This window comes from Sinocyclocheilus grahami, unplaced genomic scaffold (genome assembly GCF_001515645.1).
Source record: "Sinocyclocheilus grahami isolate Dianchi unplaced genomic scaffold, SAMN03320097.WGS_v1.1 scaffold2242.1, whole genome shotgun sequence".
Taxonomy (NCBI): domain Eukaryota; kingdom Metazoa; phylum Chordata; class Actinopteri; order Cypriniformes; family Cyprinidae; genus Sinocyclocheilus; species Sinocyclocheilus grahami.
In genome coordinates, this window is record NW_015507421.1 from 23893 (window position 1) to 29540 (window position 5648).

At 41.0% G+C, this 5648-nt stretch overlaps 1 pseudogene; it reads right to left on the reverse strand.

The window, feature by feature from the left end:
- Window positions 1-2776: 2776 nt before the first annotated feature.
- On the reverse strand, window positions 2777-4259 carry LOC107574467 (CUGBP Elav-like family member 1 pseudogene; annotated as a pseudogene).
- Between the last annotated feature and the right edge of the window lie 1389 nt (window positions 4260-5648).

The window sequence follows — 5648 nt, forward strand, 5'->3', positions numbered from 1 at the left end:
GAGATATTTGAATTATTTATTAATGAACTAGTATTTTCTGAGTCAGTGTCACAAGCTGAATTTGATTTGAGAAGGCTAAATTGATCAAACATATATGCTCAACAGTCTGCCGCTGGCCGCTTGGTCCTTACTTAAAAAAAACAACTTGAATTTAACAAACATGAAACATTTCAAACATATTTCTAAATTAACTTAATAAAGAAACGAAAAGAAATATAATCACTTTGCCATTAAAAATCAAAACTGGACTAGCCTATTTGCTGCAAAAGCAGCTGTGTAAAGGGGAAGAAAGAGAGAGAGAGAGAGAGAGAAAAAGACACGGGCTCGGGTCAGACTCAGGCCGAGAATATTCTGATAAGTTGTCTGAAGGGCCGGGCCCGTGCAGGGCTCTATTCATTACCTCGTTTTTATTTTTGGCGGAGTATAGGTGGAATTCTCACATTAACTTCACGCAATAGGCCTATAACCTGATTTTATTATCGTAATTTTGACTTCATTCTTAAAATATTATGATGTTAATCTTATTTTTCAACATGGTACTAAAATGCCGCCATAGGCCATTTGTACTGCATGCAAACACACTCTTGGCACAGAAGCCCAAAAAACAACAAAAAATAAATAAATAAAATACTAAGGAGATATTTGAATTATTTATTAATAAACTAGTATTTTCTGAGTCAGTGTCACAAGATGAAGTTGACGATCCTGACTCATCTCCTAGGATGCGTGCCTTTAGAGAGAAATACATATTTATGGATTTAACCTATATATTGAAAGAGTTTTTGTTTTCTATTTGAATTATTTTGTTTCAAAGTATTTAAAGCATTCTATTAGATATATTTATCATGTCTGTGAGGAGGCAAGTATTCGCTGAGTTTCGGTTCATCATTGTGAAGCTCCTGCTCAAGATCAAGACAACAGAAAGCGCATCCTGTATGTTTTCCTTAATAATTTTACAAAAGCACAGGTTTTTGTTGATATTGTTTAGGAGTGCACACAAATAAAAGTAGACCCTTTACAATTCTGAATGATGTATTACTCTTACCTTTATGAACAAAAATGACGGCGTATGCCAAGTTTCCACTCTTAAGAAAAAAATGCAAGTGATTGCACTGGCGCCTCCATGTTCTGCAGCGCTCACTTAAGTTTCCACTGTCCACACAAACGACTGTGTCAAATGCGTCTAACAGCACACATTTATCTAGGTTACATTTTTTAATTAATATTGTGAATTGCATGAAGTGTTTTATGTCTATTTAGGAGTGCACACAAATAAAAGTAGACCCTTTACAATTCTGAATGATGTATTACTCTTACCTTTATGAACAAAAATGACGGCGTATGCCAAGTTTCCACTCTTAAGAAAAAAATGCAAGTGATTGCACTGGCGCCTCCATGTTCTGCAGCGCTCACTTAAGTTTCCACTGTCCACACAAACGACTGTGTCAAATGCGTCTAACAGCACACATTTATCTACGTTACATTTTTTAATTAATATTGTGAATTGCATGGTGTTTTATGTCTGTAGGTTTTATTTTAGGCAAGTCATGTTGATTTGAGAAGGCTAAATTGATCAAACATATATGCTCAACAGTCTGCCGCTGGTCACTTGGTCCTTACTTAAAAAAACAACTTGAATTTAACAAACATAAAACGTTTCAAACATATTTCTAAATTAAATTAATAAAGAAACGAAAATAAATATAATCACTTTGCCATTAAAAATAAAAACTGGACTAGCCTATTTGCTGCAAAAGCAGCTGTGTAAAGGGGAAGAGAGAGAGAGAGAGAGAGAGAGAGAAAAAGACAAGGGCTCGGGTCAGACTCAGGCCGAGAATATTCTGATAAGTTGTCGGAAGGGCCGGGCTCGTGCAGGGCTCTATCCATTACCTCGTTTCAATTAAAGGTTCTCCCTCGGCTCAGCGGGCCCACAACACGCCCGGGTCCATATGCACCTGCATACCCTGCATACAAGACGCTACGCCCCTGACCTACAGTCAGCGCCCTGGGTAAATACATCCACATCCCCACCCCCCGCTCCGCCACTGGTACGGTCCAACCGGGAGCGCAAAACAGAGAAGTGGAAAATCAGAATAATGAGTAATTTTTTATGTTAGTTCAAAAATCTGATTCGGGCGCACAATCCAAACTTGAAAAATTGAAAATTTAAATGAGAGACAATTATCCGTTTGTAAATTGCTCCAAAAAAGCCAACTTTTCATTTGGTTCATTTTGATGGTGCGAATTGAACAGCAAAGGGTTACACGGACCTAGGCTGGATAAACCTTCAGATTTTGATAATAAAACTCTCCCGTTTAAAGAAAGGTCTCTCATCAGCCAAATGTTAAATTTCTTTTGAATTTTGTTCATTATTGGGATCTTAATTAAGAAAATTAAGATTTATTCTTTCTTTTTGATCTTTGCATATCGTAATTCCTAAATAAGTAATATAATCTTTTATTGGAATGCCACAAAATTCAGACAAGTTACTCTCTTTTAATGCAAACAATTCACATTTTTTATATTTGTAGCTAACCCTGATACTAAATAGAATTCATGAAGACACTCAAGAGCCACTTTTAATTCTTTTATGTCTTTTAGAAAAAATTGCCGTATCATCTGCTAACTGGGAACATTTAATCACATTATTGGCCATCTGGATACCTTCAAATGGATTAATTTTAATATGAAGATACAATACTTGCATGACCAATAAAATAAGATAATGGATCTCCTTGAAAATAAAAGATCAACATCCATTTGAGAGTAAAATCACTCAGTATGGCTTGCTGTCATTTTTGGATCGTTTAAGTTGCACCTTCAGCCACTTCATTCCAATCTGGAAACCGTTCATTGACTGAATGGCCGCCTGGGACGAAACTGGATTGTCGTAACTAACAAAGCCAAAACACTTGCTAAGGTTGGTCTGTTTGTCAATAAAGACCTTGGCAGAGATAACATTGCAGAAAGGCATAAACATCTGCAGCAAATCCTGATCACCAAACTCTTGTGGCAGATGGTAGATGAACAAGTTTGCTCCTTCAGGGCCTTCCTTCTGGCTGCCAGTGGCACTAACGTTCTGCTGGGACAGTAAACTCTGACTGTAGAGGCTGGGAAGAGCAGCAGCGGCATATTGCTGGATCCCAGAATAGGCTGCCTGAGTCAGAGCTTCCATAGCACTGCCTGAGCCGTTCGAGAGACCTCTGCTGCCTAGACCACCATTCAGAGCAGCCATGCTTGCTAGGGAACTCATGTTGAGACCTGCTCCAGCACCTGCAGCAAGAGACTGAAGAGCACCTAAAGACGCCATGGGGTTCACAGAAGAACTAGTACTGGAGGTGGGAGAGGAACCCGCCTTGTAGGCTGTCCGGAGGGCGTACCTGAGCTGGTGAGGACGCTGAGAGGGGAGCTGGAGGTGATCAGAGCACTGCTACCTGTGGGGGTGGCCTGCGTAGCACTTGCTGCTGTCGCTAATGCAGCCAGATTCTGCATGGCATTCAGATCTGACATTGGATGGAGATTGTTGAGTGCATTTCCAGAGGACGCAGACTGTTGTAGAAGTGCAAGATACTGTGGCCCTAGTGAGTTCAGTCCTGTAAGATTTCCCCACATGGAGGCAGCATTGAGCAGTTGCATTTGTTGTTGCAGCTGTTAGATGATACGTTTCTGTTCTTTATCCTTCTGCGTGTCTGCAAACTTTACCACAACGGGAGAAGAACAGCCCTCCATGGTCTGTGACTGGTGCATGGATTTGATGGCAGATTGGGCCATCTGTCTCGCTGTGAATGTGACGAAGGCACAGCCACGGCTCAGTCCGTCAGGGCCTCTCAGTATGCGGCACTCCTCAATTTGGCCGTATGGAGAAAACATGATCCTTATGTCATTCTCATTGCACTTCTTTGAAACCATTCCAACAAGCAGCTTTCTGTCTTCTATCGCATTGTTTTCTCACTGTCTGCAGGCTTCATCTGTATGGGATGATGCATCCCTGGAAGAATCTTCATGTTGTGAAGGGCATTTTGTGCTTTTAATGCAGATTTACGGGTGTAATATGTGACAAAACAACACCCTTTACTCTGTGGGGGGTTCTGACTCCTGTCCCGAAGGACATTGATTTAATAAACTGCACCATAGGGCTCAAACATCTCACGCAGCTGATCCTCTGACCACATCCGGGAGATCTGACCCTCAAACATCTTTATAGCATCAATGTCGGGCTGGTCTGGGTGGTCCAGAGACCCATTCATCTTCTTGGTTCCTCCTCACATTTGTAAACACCCTCGTCGCTGTTCTCATTCACGTTCGATGATGACGTATCCTCTCGCGTGGCCTCCTGGGATAGAAAAGTATCCATCGATGAACACTTAAGAATCTGAACTGAAACAGTAGGACAACCGGGAATTTCTCGGATACTCTTTTGTATATACTGAGGTTTCGGACATACTACTTTCTTCACATACTCTTTTCTCCTACTATATAGTAGTAGGCATATTCGAACGCACTTTAAGTAGACGCACATCCGAATCTCACGAGAATTAATACGTCACCCAGGTAATTCTCGTCTGCTCTTTTATGAATACTAAGGATTTGGACATAATAGGCTTGTTTGAGATGCGCCTGGCCTCGCCTGAAATGTAGGCGAGAGTAGGCGGCTGCAGTGAGGGGAGGAGTGAAATAAGCGCAGCCAAGACGGACAGTTCTGACCTCTCGAAGTGGAACAGATACCAACGAGATCAAAGGCAGATATTGCGTTATTCTCACTCACATGCTGTGTTGCTAATAAACATGATATGATTTCAGTTCTGTTGCTTTTATATTAAAATAAATATGATGAACAAGACACTCAAAGTGCTTGCTATTTAATTCCATATGAAAAGTGTATTTATCATCCATTTTTATTTTAATGCAAACATGTATTTTAGATTTTTATAGAAATATGACAACAATCACATATCTCACACAGAGATCGCACTGTCATAGTGTTTGGGAACATTCATGCATAATTTAAATACATAATTACATGGAACCAGATTTTAAAAAATTAAAATTTTAGAAGAGAACGCAGCATCACAGTTGTCTGAACCAATGAGCATTAAGCTGTGTTGTCAGTCAGCCGTTTCCCATCATGCTTATGATCAGCGCAGTCGGAGGAGAGCAACTGCGCTCGGCTGCACAATCCGACACAGCCACCTCGCCGTCGCGAGAGTTTTTTGGCACACGTCAGCATGACATCAGAGCAAGTCGGACGTAACTCGTACACTTTTCTAACCGGCATACATCTCGCGGTGATCACCGGTGATCGGTTCTGCACAGAATTTGCTCATCTCAAACAAGCCTATTTATTCACTCGCCTACTGCTTTTCCCCTAATATATAGTAGAGAAGTAGGCAGTTTCGGACGCAGCCGGTGTCTGAGATATTTGGTGTAACTGGGCAGAGTATACATGAATATTTTCCTGTTTCGCGTTAAAGCGACTCTGTAAATATTAGCACGTTGTCACTGGAACATAGTGATATACCTCTTGTGGTAATGAGGCATCTCGCCACCCCCTGAACAAGATGTTAGGAGTCACTGGATTTGGATCGGCAAGTTCCGAAGAGGTGTAGCCAGTGGATTTAGAGTTGAGAATGCCCTCTAGCAAAATTTTC